Below are 15,989 nucleotides of genomic sequence, written 5' to 3' on the forward strand. Positions count from 1 at the left end.
ATCGCCAAAATTTCAACTTTTTTTAAATTCTGAAAAAAAAATTTGGAAAAAAAAATTCTCTTTTCGAGAGAATAATTTCTTTTTCGAGGGAAAATTTCCTGTTTTTAGTCCATAAAAATACCAGCTGCTAAAAATGTCCATATATAGGGTTCAGCATACATGTCTACAGCCTCTGACTTCATGGATAATGTCACCGTTGCAATTTCCGTTATGGCCGCCATCTTGAAAATCTATATTTATTATCGGATTTCAATGAAAAGATTTATTAAATTTATAAAAAATCAATAAAATTTAATAAAAAATATTTAAAAACAAATGTTTCAATTTCCGTTATGGCTGCCATCTTGAAAATTCGTAATTTTTATGTTAGAAAATCGGGAAAAAACTTTAAAATAATTTTAAAAAATTTAAATAATTGAATTTAATAATAAAAATTGATAGAAAACTATTCAAAAAATTAAATGAACAATTACGTCATGGAGCTTGGAGTCATTGGTTCAAACCCGGCGAGGTCAAAAAAAGATGGCGACAGGACTTTCATCCACGGAAGCCGCTGGCACACTGACCTCCCACCACATATGTCAAGTTACACATCGTCAGCGAGTATAATGTCATGTCCACCAACTTGGAAATCTTTTATTTATTATCCGATTTTAATGAAAAATTTAAAATTTATATAAATAATACATTTTTATAATTTTTTTTAAAACATCGTTGCACATATCGTTACGACCACCATCTATAAATTCTAGAAATTTGGCATTTTTCGTAATTCCTGCCATCTTGGATGACTTACATCATCGTTACACTTTACATTATATCCGCCATATTGGATTCTAGAATGTTGCACTTTTTGTTACGACCACCATCTTGAAAAACTGCAATTTTTATGCTAGAAATTTGGAAAAAATTTCAAAAAACATAAATAAAAATGTATTTATGAAATTTAATAAAAATTTGGAAAAAATTAAAAAAAACAAACATTAAATATTTATTAATCAAATTTAATAAAATATTATTTAAAAAATGCACTTGCGCCTTTCAGTCCTCGGTTCGAACCTGGTAAGACCATTATAAATAAAAAAATCGTTGACAGATACTTCCTCCATGGTAGCCGCAGGCAGACTAACCTCTCACCACCAATACCAAGGTATATATCGTCAGCTGGTGTGATGTCATGTCCACCATATTGTCTACATCCGCCGGAGGCCACCATCTCGTTTTCATCTGCTAGAGTGCGCTGATGTCATTTTAGTTTAATTCCTACCTGCTAGAGTGCAGTAATCATTTATTATTACTGTGACACCTGTTGTGTATCAAAACATTGGTGTAGTGTGAGACCTGCACCGGCCAGTTATAATATCTTTGAGCGGATGCTCGGTAAATAAAAAGCTCGCAACATGGCGACACAACAGCTTGTTCGTTGGTTATTTATTGGATCCTAAATCCCTGCACATCGCAATCATAACATGGCGCTGAGGACAAATTCGTCAAGTTTTCGGTGCGTGGTTATAATGTAGTACGACGGAAAATAAGTCGCGACGTTGGCTGTGATTATAGTCGGGGCAAGATTTTACAAGCGGCATCCACGCGATGGATAACCTGAAGCCACCACGACCGCTCAGCCTGGAGGGCCTTTTGGCTACAAACTGGAGAAGATGGAAGCAGCAATTCAATATTTATTTAATTGCCACGGGAGGAACAGTTAAGGAAGACAACATCAAGATAGCGACGCTTCTGCACGTGTTGGGAGAGGAAGCACAAGAGTTATATTTTACTATGGATGTTCCAGATGAGGAAGCAAAAAAATTTGAGGCAGTGATGGCATGCTTAGATGCGTATTTTCTTCCTAAAACAAACCAGAGCGTTGAACGACACATATCCAATAATCGTGTCCGGGAAGACTGTGAAACAATGGATTCGTTCGTGACGGCGCTGCGTCGCCTTAGTGCAAACTGTGGGTATGATACACTTCGGGACGACCTCATAAAGGACAGAATTGTATGCGGTGTTAAAGACACGCATCTTAAAAGGACAGATTGCTTCGTGAGCCAGTGCTCACTCTCACAAAGGCAATACAAATATGTAAAGCGGCGGAGCAAACTCGGGTATTAATGAAGACCATTGAAAATGAAGTTGTACATACAGTGAGACGAGATTACAAAGGAGTGGACCGTCAAGACACAGCCGGGAAGCCTGGAGAATGCGCAGGAACTACGTATCCACGCTAAAACAACCGAGGAGGCCAAGGAGGGAGGTTCCACCAATCTTCTCGACCAACTGCAAAGTTCCGGAATCCAGGGATGGAGCAACGGGATACGGTGTAGGAGTTCCAGAAACAGTCTGCATGCAAGATGAGTCGAAGGGAGTATCAAACACCGAGAGAAGGTATGCCTAGATACAATAAGTTGTCGGATCAGTCGTGCTACAGATGCAGACTTAATCACAACAGTTCACACTGCCCAGCATATAATGCAGTTTGTCACCATTGCCAAAAAAGGGGACATTTTTTATGTGTGTGTAGATCAAAGGCACAGGGGAAAGACAGTGCTGTTAATGTTCTTATTGACACTACCAATGATTTAGTTCTATGATGTATATCCTCAAAGGGACAAGTAAATGAGAGTTGTGTAGACAATAGCGTAAATGTCCAGCAACAAGCACAGAGTGATAAATTATGTTGTAAAGCAAACAGTATCGCTAAAGTAAGTGTTGTAGATGAGGGATCCAAATGCATAACCAGCTCTGTAAATGGAAACGAGTGGTTTTGTAAACTTAAAATTAAAGAACCTAACAGCTTTGTTAATTTTAAGGTGGATACTGGAGCACAGGTCAATGTTATTCCAGAGAGTATATTTTGTAAACTTAAGCTAAGAGAGGGTGCACTCTCGATATCGGAAGTGAAACTAAAAACGTATACTGGTTCTGATATACCCGTTATTTGTAAATGCTTTTTACATTGTAAAACCAAACATGACAAATCTCATGTGATAGAATTTCAGGTAACTAAGGTGAAAAATTCTCCACCAATATTGGGGCTGTTAGCCATACAACAGTTAGGCATTTTGCAAAGAAACAGTCGTTTCACAAACAAACACAAGGGCTCCTGCACACTTGATGACGAGGTATAAGAGTGTTTTTGAGGGATTAGGTGACATAGATGTGGCACCATATACATTTGTGTTGAAGCCAGAGAGTTGTGTACCAGTAGCCACATTCCAAAGGATACCATTTTCCTTGCATGACAAACTACAGGAAGAATTAGATAGAATGATAGCCCTTAAGGTGGTTGAAAAGGTCACAGAGCCAACAGAATGGTTGAACCCTATAGTAGTAGTTCGCAAACCCAGCGGGGAGATTAAGGTGTGTCTGGACCCACAACCTTTAAATGCAGAAATCCTGAGGGATCATTATAGGTTACCTACTTTGGAAGAGGTCACAGTGAAAATGAAAGGGGCTCAGTTTTTTAGTACGCTCGATGCAAATAAGGGATTTTGGCAAATTAAATTGTCTGAGGAAAGTGCGAAGTTGACAACTTTCGAGTCCCCGTCCCATGGGCATCTTAGGTTCACACGGTTGCCTTATGGGTTGTCGTGTGCACCAGAGATTTTTCACAGGGTATTCAGTTCTTTGTTCTCTGATCTAGAAGGGGTAGAGATTTACATTGACGATATTATTGTATTTGGCAAAGACAAGGTTGAACATCATGACAGGTTAGATAAAGTCCTACAGAGGGCTGCGGCAAAGCATGTGACTTTTAACAGGGACAAATGTAGATTTGGCTTAACTGAAGTAAAATACATTGGCCATATATCATTAGTAAGGATGGACTCAAAGTTGATTCTGATAAGGTACAGGGCATACAGGAGTTGCCTGAACCCAAAAACAAAGTTGAACTACAGAGGGTTTTAGGCATGATTAATTATTTAGGAAAATTCATCCCAAACTTGTCAGAGCACACAGCAGGGTTGAGGGAACTGTGTAAACAAGGAGTTGTGTGGCAGTAGACAGACAACCATAGTTGTCCTTCCTGAAGTTGAAGGCAATGTTAGGGGCCACACCAGTACTGCAATACTTTGATCCACACGAGGCCGTTGTAGTTTCAGTCAGTGCCTCAAAGAAAGGGCTGGGAGCTGTTTTGATGCAAGCAAAGGGGCCAGTTGCATTAGCGTCCAAAATACTTACACAAACACAACAAAACTATGCTCAGATTGAGAAGGAACTTTTGGCTATAGTGTATGGGTGTGAGCGTTTCCACCAGTATATTTATGGATGTAAGGTTGTCGTGGAAACAGACCATATAAGACCTTAGAGGCCATATTTAGTAAACCACTAGATAAGTGTCCCTTACGACTCCAGCGAATGCGTATCAAACTGCAAAACTATGACCTAACCTTAGAGTACAGACCGGGGAAGGAATTAATTGTAGCTGACACGTTGTCAAGGGCAAGTGGTCCCGATGAGGGTTTCAATCTACATGAGCAGGAGATAGCAGCTCAACAGGGACTAGTCATTCACCACTTGCAGGCGTCACAGGATATGGTATTAAAGCTTGAAAAGGAAACTAGTAGTGATGTTACATTGGGACTGCTTAGAGAAATTATCTTAAAGGGGTGGCCTCTACACAACAAGCAAGTTCCACATGCTGCAAAACCATTCTGGACATACAGGGAGGAATTAACAATACACAGGGAGTTGATATATAAAGGCACAAAGGTTGTTGTTCCACAATCCATGAGACAAGAAATTCTAGATACAATTCATTATAATCATATGGGAATACAGAAATGCAAGTTGAGGGCACGGGAATGTGTTTTTTGGCCAGGGATGTCAAAAGACATTGAAACTCTGGTGAACAACTCTGATGCATACAGATCAGTTCAAAATCTTAATGGTAGAGAGCCACACATGAACAAAGAAATCCCTGATAGACCATGGCAAGTAGTAGCTGCGGATATTTTCCATTTTCAGGGTAATGATTACCTTTTAGTTGTCGATGCCTATTCAAAGTTTCCAGTGTTTTGTCACTTAAGGAATCTTTCCTCTAGTCATGTAGTCACATGCTGCAAAACAATAATGGCCAGACATGGAATACCAGAGGTCCTATATAGTGATAATAGTCCACAATTTTATTCACGGAAATTCAAGGAATTTGCTAAGCAGTGGAATTTTCAACACAAGACATCAAGTCCTACATATGCACAATCAAATGGTCTAGTAGAACGACATGTTCAAACTATAAAAAAAATGCTTAAGAAGGCGGTAATTGATCGTAAAGATCTATCTTAGAGTATAGAAATACTCCCATTAATGACACCCTACCATCTCCAGCACAGTTACTTTATGGCAAGCGTGTGCGTGGTTTGATGCCTCACTCTAGGGATTCGCTCCAGCCTCAGTCCCAACCTAATATACAACATAACCTAGTGTCAAGGCAAGAGAGACAGAAGCAGCATTATGACAGGCAGTCAAAAGAATTACAACCAATGTCGGAAGGTAGTCGGGTAAGGGTTAGGAATGGAAAGCCTTCTTGGCAGAGAGAACAGGTTGTTAGAGTTCTGGATAGTCCCAGATCATATCGAGTTAGATTGGACACAGGCTCTGAAGTGGATAGAAATCGCAGACACTTAATACATGATAGTAACAAGGAGCCTCTAATATTTGAGAATTGGGACCTAGAAGTAGATACACAGGAAAGTTCAATATCTAGCCCAGACGCGAATATACAAGCAAAGGGTAAACGAAATGAGTCTGAAAACAATAGATGTAGTGAAGGTGAGGATGAGATAGGATTCAGAGGGTTTGAGGAATGTGAGGTAAGAAGCCAGGGCAGACATAAAACACAAGTTACGGAGGGTGAAGTTACTAGGTCTAGATCAGGCCGTATAGTGAAGCCTTCAAGATACCTAGAGAATTATATTGCATAGTCCTAAAAGGAGCAACTTGGCAGTAATGTGTGTAAAATGTTGTAAATAGATTTAAGTGCCAGAAACTAAACATTAGCATATTGTGCCCAAGCATTTGTTGTGTATTGAAACTTGTAAGGTGTCCATGAGGCACTATATGTTTTGTTGAGTATTGAAACATCCTTATGTATTGTGCAAGCACTATGTGTTTACAGTTGGTGCAAAAAAATTTATTTTTAAAAGCTTTGTAAGAAGGGGAGATGTTGTGTATCAATACATTGGTGTAGTGTGAGACCTGCACCGGCCAGTTATAATATCTATGAGCAGATGCTCGGTAAATAAAATGCTTCCAACATGGCGACACAACAGCTTCTTCGTTGGTTATTTATTGGATCCTAAATCCCTGCACATCGCAATCATAACAACACCCACCATCTTGTCATTTGGGCACCATCTTGGAATTGTGTAATTATTTAGCTACAAAACCAGGAAATATTCCAAAATTCACCAAAAAAAATTACAATCAATTTACAAATTGTTTCGATCAGTTCCTTTCTTTGGTTCGATACTTTATCGATGTAGTAATGTTTAATTTTATGTAAAAATAATAATTTCAATAAACCATGTTCAAATTCTTAAAGAGACTTTAAATCCTCTACTATCATCATCCTATAAGCTATCAAGATCACCATCTTGGAAATTCGTAATAATTAACCTAGAAATTCAGGAAAAGTTCAAAATTCATTAAATAAATTTGTAATCAATATACTGATTAATTAGATCGACAATGGTCCTTGGTACGATCCTGGATGATGCAAAAAAATTAAATATAACAACAATTTAACATAATAGTGACAGATTCGAGAAATATAACAAGTTCTTTCAAAAAATAAATTTTATTACTTAATTTCTATTCTACAACAGGATCACCTGCGAAGGTTAGCAATCTTACAAACATTTAGGTCAGTATAGGCGTGAAATGACTAATTATTAGCTCCAATCGGTTTATACTAGACAGAGACCAGCCAGAACCTTTACTGACATAGTCCTCCTCTTCTTGGCAGAGTTTCTGGACACCGTGTTTAATAGTTTGCTTCACATCGTTAGAACTGTAAATTACTGCAGCCGATGTCTTAAATGCGCACTTCTTTACTTTGTCATCGAACGGATACAGCTATCCATATATACAATCCAACCACAAGTTATATTTTAATGGTCCGTTTGTTGCTACATCATCAGTAAGCTGATTGATTATGTTCTGTATGATATCATCAAGAAAAGTACAAATGTCCTTCGACTCACTTAACAATCGGTTGCTGCACATCTGTGTTTTTTTTTTTTTTTTTTTGCTTGTATGCTCACGAGTCATCAATCTAAACCGAGGAGTCGAACTTTCTACAGGTAGTTCAACAGTAGGCACACGTACTTCACCTTGACGTCGTCCGACCGAAGGCCACCCTAAAGCCCGACCTGCAACCGCCAGTATTCACCCCACTAACGGAACGAGCCCCTAGCCATGGCCCACCCGAGTCAGGCGAGCCACCAACAACTAAGGTAGAACCCGGCCTTCCCCAAATAAACAGACCGTCATTTCAATCAACCACGTATAAAAACAAACACTAATTATTAAACTATATTACGTAGTAATTTAAAGTCGGTTGACAGAAGTGCGACGTAGGAGTGCCCGGGCACTCACGTGTGCAACTACATAAATACGCGTGTGAGTGTTCCCCTGGCGGCCTTCTGCCTGAATCAATCAATCAGACCTTATGACATAATTATTCAAACCTTGTGTTGCGTCATTAACCACACCAAAACAATCTGACAAGAAACGAACAGTCGCTGATGTGACGTAAAAATTCAAACACAATAATTCTTAAATATAATAACTTTCAATTCATAGAAGGGGCAAATGACCTTAATTCAGCCTTTATAATTTATATAAGAATTTAACATCATTAAATTCTCTTATTAACTTATCAGATCAGAAATTAACGTAATGAGGTCAACCCTGGCGCGAGGGCCACCGAGCCTCGGCCGGACGCCATGACATGACGCCAGTACAGCGCGACTCGTGGACCGGGGCGGACGCACGTCCCACGGAGAGACATCATCCTTTGTCCACACCGAGTTCACTTCTGGTAACTATAGTCATTCTTCAAAACCTTTTTAATAATCTCTCCGTGTGTACCCGGTCCAGCTTTTCGGTCCAGGACCTAATCCGGCCGCATAAATATCACACCCCCCCCTGCACCACACTTGGTCCGCGGGGTAGGTGCATTATCCGGTACGGGCCGACTCCCGAGGACAGAACTTTTGTTAATCTCAGTCGCTCCGGCGCTGACACTCCCCGTAAGGGAACTCTTGAGCGAATTTAGCTGCGGTCCGCGCTCCACTGCCATGGACGCGAGCACCGCCTCAATACGCAGATTTACGGGATTGGCCGCCTCCAATCACCCTCATCCCTTGTTGAGCAGCCAGGCTCAGAAACGCCTAGGGACACGATAATACGCAATAATTAGTGACTTTGTAACATTTCTTTGTAACTTTGTGCAACGCACCCTCGTGTAACATTTTCTTTTGTAAACTTGTGCAACGCAACCTCGTGTAACATTTCGTTTGTAAACTTGTGCAACGCAACCTCGTGTAACTTTTCTTTTGTAAACTTGTGCAACGCAACCTCGTGTAACGTAACATTCGTAAACTTGTATAACGCAACCTCGTGTAACATTCCCTTTGTAAACTTGTGCTACGGTAATTCAGTAACTCTCAGACTCAGTTGCGTGTAATTGTGTAATTTGTATCTTGTAACGTCACCTATTGTACGACGTGGCGTGTAACCAGCAACGTTACACCAGAGCCACTGTTGACTGAATAAATGACGCACGTCATTTATTACCTCACTTCAGCGTACGCTTCTTTAAACCTGCTATTCCCAACCACCGCCGAGTAGGGAAATCCTCAAACCCACGCAACACCGCCGACGGTCCTAGTGGGCCACGCAGGGCAATCGACCCCACGACCCAACTACCGACTAGCACCAGAACTAGTCTGGCGCCCACCCGGACTCATTACATTTGCAACAGCCACTCCCGCTAGGAACCGCACCGGGACTCGAGCCCGAGACCCCGGACGACGGCAACCTTTACAGTTTTTCGTATGTCGGCGCAAATTATCAATTCGAGTAAACCATTTATGGCACTCATCAAAGTGAAACTTCATGCCAGAAGAATTCTTCGTACATTTACTCCTCTCATGTCTCCGTACATCATGTGCAAATGCAAACTTTATATCGCAGTAGCCACAAGGATGCCTAGTTGAAGACAAACCGAACCAGATGTTTGATGTAACTGTGGGTGTACCATTTCCAAGCATACTCTTATGCACATAAATCATTCGCTGTTGCACCGAAACCTGTACTTTCTGCCGCACTGCAGGGCCTTAACATGTCTCCAAGTGATGCTTTAAATTAGCATTTCTTGTAAATTGCTTGTGTCAAAACATTTTACGATAAAGGTTCTTAGCACATTCTCTCTTCTCGTGTCGACGAGCATTGCTGATGTTTGAGAAAATATTGTCTTAGTAACGACATCGATGTTCGTTAGTTGTTGACGATTCGCCATCCATTGAAGTCTCCGTCGAGGGCGAAACAGCATTCGTCGAGGTTTCCTGTACAGCCAGCACTACCAGCATAAAAGTCTCTTCTGCTGGTGGTATTACGTCTGTTGAAGTCTCCTCCAGTCGCCATTGCCAACGGGATCTGCTCCACCATGGTCGTCGCTGAAATCATGGTTCCTGTAGTCGATGGTAAAACCTCCATCGAGTTCGACGTTAAAGACGGTAAAGATGCCATCGAGTTCTCAAGAACAGGTAATTTACACGACTTATGCACCAGATGAATCAAACTAGGTGATCCTTACACCGTCGACGACAGTAACATACTGAGTGACCTTTTCTTCTTCCTAACCTAACTAATAACAGTGTTTTTGGGAGGGGTCTGGGTGGTGAAGACTCTAAGTGCGTCTCAGGCCGAAGCCTATACGCTCTAAGAATGCAGGTTATGAACCATGCAGGAGAGGAAGCATGCATCATGTGCTAGGAGGGCATTGGCTAACCATGGCAATGTTTTAGCCATGACCTGCTCGGCTGTCTAGAACTTGCTTATACACATGCACCCATGGAATAATTTGCTAGTTAAATCAAGAACCATTTACTATAATACTCGAGTCAAAACAACATTTAAAAAAGAAGCACACAAAAATAAAGTAACTCAATTGACGCGCAGTACAAGCATTATAATGCAATGTACACAATGTACACACAGTACACACAGTGACAACAGTCGTCGTGCCCTCCTAGGCTTAGAGGCTGTTTCTGCCCATCGCCGGGTACCTGAGGGGGGCACGCCCTTCCCCCCCCCAGTACAGTGCAGTGCTACGTACCAGGGACGCACCCGCGTGCGCCGTTACGTCTCTTATAGGACCGCTCAAAGACGGTCATTTCCTGTATATATTGTAAATATTTCTTAAATAATAATTATATGTTCAATAGGGATTATGTGTAGTTATGTAGGGGCCGCACCTGGCTCGCAGCGAACACGCTGTCTCTCCGCACCGACTTTCCCCTCCTCCTCTCACCCCTGCGCAGTGCAGGGCGCATGCGTGGCGGGAGGGGAGTAAGTCGCCGCTTGGCTGTCGAGCAGTGTGGACCTGCGACTCCGCGCTCCGCGAGTTCCGAGGTCCACAACCACACACGCGCTTATGTGTCCGTCTCATAGTTTTCGCCAATCTTTAGTACTCATCCATCTTATCGACGAACGGGAGTATCGGAAGAAGATTCATTTCACGGTGCGACGGGAAGCGTGTGATTTCGTTACTACGGGACGGGTGCGGTCAGGGCTAAGGCGGACTAGCAGCGAAATAAATCAGTGTGCGATCAATTAGCGGACGTTTCCTAATTTTCAACCCGGCATCCAACTTCTTCCAGTCCATCTAAATCCCATTTCCCCAGCTCCCGGTCCCGGCCACAGTAGGCCTGAACTCCAATGCTCTTGCTGGATTAGTCGGGCAAATCATTAATAATCCAAATTTCAGACGTGAATCGGGGACCGGAAAGGTGCTAAGGGTCCTGGGGATGACATATGGTGCCCAACTAGAGTGGCCACTGGACATTACGAACAGGACGCGGGACGCCGGGCATGGACCTCCACGCGGCAATAGGGGTTGGGGCGCGCCATGGTGTCATGACAGGAAGCAGCTGCGTCTGTGCGTCGTGGGAACGACGCGAACTGGAGACGGTGGCGTGTCGGGATCCGTCTGCGCGCAATAACGCCGCGAGTCGAGCATGGGTTGTGTTACCGATCGGCGAGGAACAGTTGCGCTACCGACAAACATGACAGGAAGAAGAGCGATGTTGGCGACACAGGTAAATACATCGTGCGGGACACGATAAAGAGTGACATTGGCGACGCAGTGAAACACACCGTGCGGGACATGATAACGAGTGATGTTGGCGACACAGTGAAACACGCCGTGCATGGCACAACGAAGGGCGACGGTGATGGCACTGAGAACAGTGACGTAGAAAACATGTGGAAGGGAGCGGGTGGCTCCTCAGCATGTGATCACGTAGGGGCCCCGACAGGTCACTGCCATGTGTGTGGTGGAGGGGACAGGCGCATCGAGGGCGAGGTGACAGTGATTCAGTACATGAGTGCGCCACTCACATTGCCGACATTTTCGGGTCACGACAATGAGGATCCATGGGAGTTTGTGCGGGAGTGCGAACATCTCCTAGAACTATACAAGGTGCGGCCGGCTGAATGGGCCTCGCGGGCAAGTGGGCAGCTCCGTGAAGATGCGAGGGACTGGTGGTCCATGGCGGGGAGTTTTAGCACAGGATAGGGTGATTTTGTACGTCAGACCGAGGCCTGTTATGACAACGACCTTGGTGCGTGCGAGATGCCAGAGGGTTTTCTACTGCCGGCCACAAAGGACGGAGGAGGGTGCGGAACGCTTCGTTTACGAGAAGCTGCGTCTTCACAGGTGGATGGCGGAAGGAAGGGACCCGCGCGCAGCGTAACCTACAGTCATCGAACTAATGCTACCGGAGTTTCGGCCCTTCATGAGTGCGGTGGTTGTGCGGAGACCAGAAGAGTTTGAGGCCCTCGCCCCCGAAATCGAACGGGACCTGCTACAGTGGAGAGCGGAGCCAAGGACCGCGCACGGGCTCCAGGACCAGTTGGGGACAAGTGGCCCGACCCTAACCGAAGTACCGGATAGCGACCGAGCGGTAGTGAGGTTCCACGACAAATCAGGCTACCGTCAGGGAGGAGCCAGCAGCCGGCCATGGCAGTACCAGGTGGAGGACAGCAGGACGAGTGAGGACAGGGACGATAGTCCGCCGCGTTGCCGTTTCTGTCCGGAGGTTTACCACTGGCACCGCGTGTACCCCACGAGGGCCGCGCCAGAGGAAATGCATTTGTCAAGCACACAGTCAGTGGAAAACGTGGAGCCAGAGGTGGCCACGATGATCACGGCCCCGATGACTGACATGTTGTCGCCGAAGGCTATGTTCTGGTAGATGCTTGCCGTGGACGAGGCCCTGCGTCAGGTCAAAGACCATTTCCGGAAATGTCACACGCTGTCGCGGCTGACACCCGACCAACCCATCTTCATACAGACGGATGCGAGTCAGGAGGGGATGGGCATGGTCCTGTACCAGGTGGATGGCGACGGTGTTAAGCATGTGATTGAGTACGCCAGCGCGAAGTTTGGCCCGACTGAGAGAAGGTATCACGTGAACGAGCAGGAGTGCCTTGTGGTGGTCTGGCCCCTGCAGCATTACCGGCACCATCTCGAGGGCTGCTCGATCACATTGAAGACCGACAGTCAGTGCCTTTGCTGGTTGGACTCCGCTCAGGGCCTGAAGTCCAAGTTCACTCGCTGGGCCATGCTGATTCAGGTGTTCTTGTTCTCGGTAGAACACGTCCCAGGACGGGAAAATCAGCTGGCCGACGAGCTGTCCCGGAATCTGGATCCTACGAGTGTGTTCCGCGACGACAAGGGCTGGTAGGAGGTGCTTCCCGCAATGAATGAGCCCATTGTCGAGAACCCGGGGCTGTGGCCATGCGAGTTATGTGCTGACCGGCCCTGCTGTCCCTGAACCAGACAATCCGCAGGAGACACTAGCAGAACTTCCTTTGCGGGTGCGTGTGGAGCAGCTCCGGGACCCAGACACCCAGTCCCAGCTGACAGAGTGCGGGGACAAGGAGGTACCAGGCCACCGGAAACTTGACGGTGTGCTCCAGACCAGCGGGCCACACAGGTCGAGCAGGTGGCGGACACACGTGTCACCAAGGGCCAGGCATTGGGTGCTGGGGTACCTGCACGATCACTCCCTGGCTGGATACCCCGGCGCAGAGCAGATGCTTCGGGAGATCCGGCAGACATTTCACTGGCCAGGTGATGCGACAGAGGTGCGACATTATGTCAGAGCCTGCTAGTGTTTCCAGGAGCATAAGGCCCGGAGACCCGACGGCGAGGAGCAACAGGTCCCGCGACGGCCCTGGGATCCCTTCCACACAGTGGCGGTGGACATCATGGGGCCAAACCCTCGCACGTCCTGCGACCGGCGTTTTATCATCGTGGTCACGAACATCTTCACCCGTTGAGCGGAGGCATTCGCTGTGCCGTATGTGAAGGCTGGCACCGTGATTGCCCTGCTTGAGCGCGAGTTATTCCCATGATACGGGTACCCCAGGGTCCTCTTGACGGACAACGGGGTGCAGTTCACAGGGAGGCAATGGCGAATGTGCTGTGCGTGGTGGGGGGTGGAGCATCACACTACGCCCACCTACCACCCGCGCGCGAATCCGACCAAGAGATGGAACCAGGACATCAAAACTCAGCTTCGCATCCGGTTGGACGAGGACCACACCAAGTGGGACCTGCACCTGCCTACATTGCTGTTCTGCCTACGCCGCCGGACGAACGTGGTCACGGCGCACTCTCTAGCCGAACTGGTACAGGGCCGCAATCTCGCCCTTCCCGGGGAGGTGCAAGCACTTGCCGACACTAACACGACAACCACTGACGAGCTACGTGACGATACCCGACGGCGCCAGGAGCTGTTTCTGGCACGACGAACACCCTAGACGACCCAGCCTCCTGGCCTGCTCGAGCCAGGAGAGTGGGTATACATTCGGTGCCACCACCTGTCGTCAGGCGACAGGGGTTTTTGCACCGGCCTGGCCCCCAAGTGGGTGGGCCCGCAGGAGGTGGTCGCCCGTCTGGGTAGTGCTACTTACCTCGTCTGTCGCGCTGACGGACGCACAACGAGGGTACACAGGGACGATGTTCTTCAGAATCCCGTGCCTACTGATGACCCTGTGGAGGGGCCTGATCAGGCCGGGCAGGACCAGACGACCCCGGGGGGACCAGGTGGTGAACGGCCACCACACTTAAGGAACTCAGGGGAGAGTGATGACATCTGACGCATATAATGGAGGGAGACCACGGGGTTCAAGCCTGGACGAGCTGGAGCTCCTCGTGGACGCGATTCTCCCCACCGATGATGATGGACAGCACGAGACAGACGTCACCATTGAGGATGTGTCCGCCGATGACACTGTCCTCGGGGACCTGGTAGACCTGAGCGACCCGACGGTGACTTTTCCGGACCACGGTGTGAGGCACCACCGGGGGCCCACTTGCCCATGGAAACGATGGGTGGGGGCGCGCCGGCGATTTGAGACAACGCGATTACCAACGGAGTGATGGTGAAGCTCCTCAGCGGGGAGAGCGATGTGGACCGGGCACAGCCCGTGGATCTGGACATGCCCTCCGAGGGGACGACGATGGTAACGTATGTGGGGGACGGGCCTGAGGTACGCCAGTCCATACACCACATGACAGCCCCTCGCTACCTCCAAGATTATGAGTGGGAGGGGCGATACAAGTACCGTGATCTACTACGGACGGACACGGGTGGACTGCGCTGCAGGATAATGCAGCTGCTACCACGGTTCGCTTAGCCTCTGACGGATGACGGGAGTCTGCTGGACCGACCCAACGAAAGGACTCGACCGCGTCTGCCGGTCTGAGCCGACGTCGGTGGGCAGAACGTCTTCGGGAAGAGGGGGGCATATGGTGACAGTAGTCGTGTCCTCCTAGGCTTAGAGGCCGTTTATGCCCATCGCCAGGTACCTGAGGGGGGCATGCCCTTTTCTCCCCTAGTGCAGTGCAGTGCAGTGCTACGTACCAGGGACGCAACCGCGTGCGCTGTAATGTTTCTTATAGGACCACTCAAAGACAGTCATTTCCTGTATATATTGTAAATATTTCTTAAATAATAATTATAGGTTCAATAGGGTTTATGTGTAGTTATGTAGGGGCCGCACCTGGCTCGCAGCGAACACGTAGTCTCTCCACACCAACTTTCCCGCTCCTCCTCTCTCCCCTCGCGCAGCGCAGGGCGCGCACCGCGCACGTGGCGGGAGGGGAGTCAGTCGCCGCTTGGCTGACGAGCAGTGTGGACCTGCGACTCCGTACTCCGTAAGTTCCGAGGTCCGCAAACCACGCACGTGCTTATCCTATAATAAATATAGATTTTCAAGATGGCGGCCGTAACGGAAATTGCAACGGTGACGTCATTATCAATGATGATATCAGAGGCTTATCGGAGGCTGTAGACATGGACATTTTTATCCGCTGGTATTTTTGTGGAATAAAAACGGGAAATTATCCTTCGAAACGGGAATATTTCTCTCGAAAAGAGAGTTTTTTAATTTTTCAAATTTTTGGAGGTTTTTCGGCTGAATTTTTTTTTCCAAAAAATGGAAATGTTGGAGATCTTTTGCTAATTTTGGGCTAATTTTGGCTCATTTTGAAGGTCAAAGGTCAAGGTCAAAGTTTAAGGTCATCCAAGATGGCTGCCGTGATGTCAGAATCCAAGATGGTGGTAGGCACCTCAGCACCTCACCTTGAACCCTGTCCCCGGACATACATTTACATACTACTGGCAGGGTATGCTTATATTTAATCATTAATATACCGGCTTAATTAAAACTAGATAAGTTGGGCC

This window comes from Bacillus rossius (assembly GCF_032445375.1).
Source record: "Bacillus rossius redtenbacheri isolate Brsri chromosome 4 unlocalized genomic scaffold, Brsri_v3 Brsri_v3_scf4_1, whole genome shotgun sequence".
NCBI lineage: Eukaryota > Metazoa > Arthropoda > Insecta > Phasmatodea > Bacillidae > Bacillus > Bacillus rossius.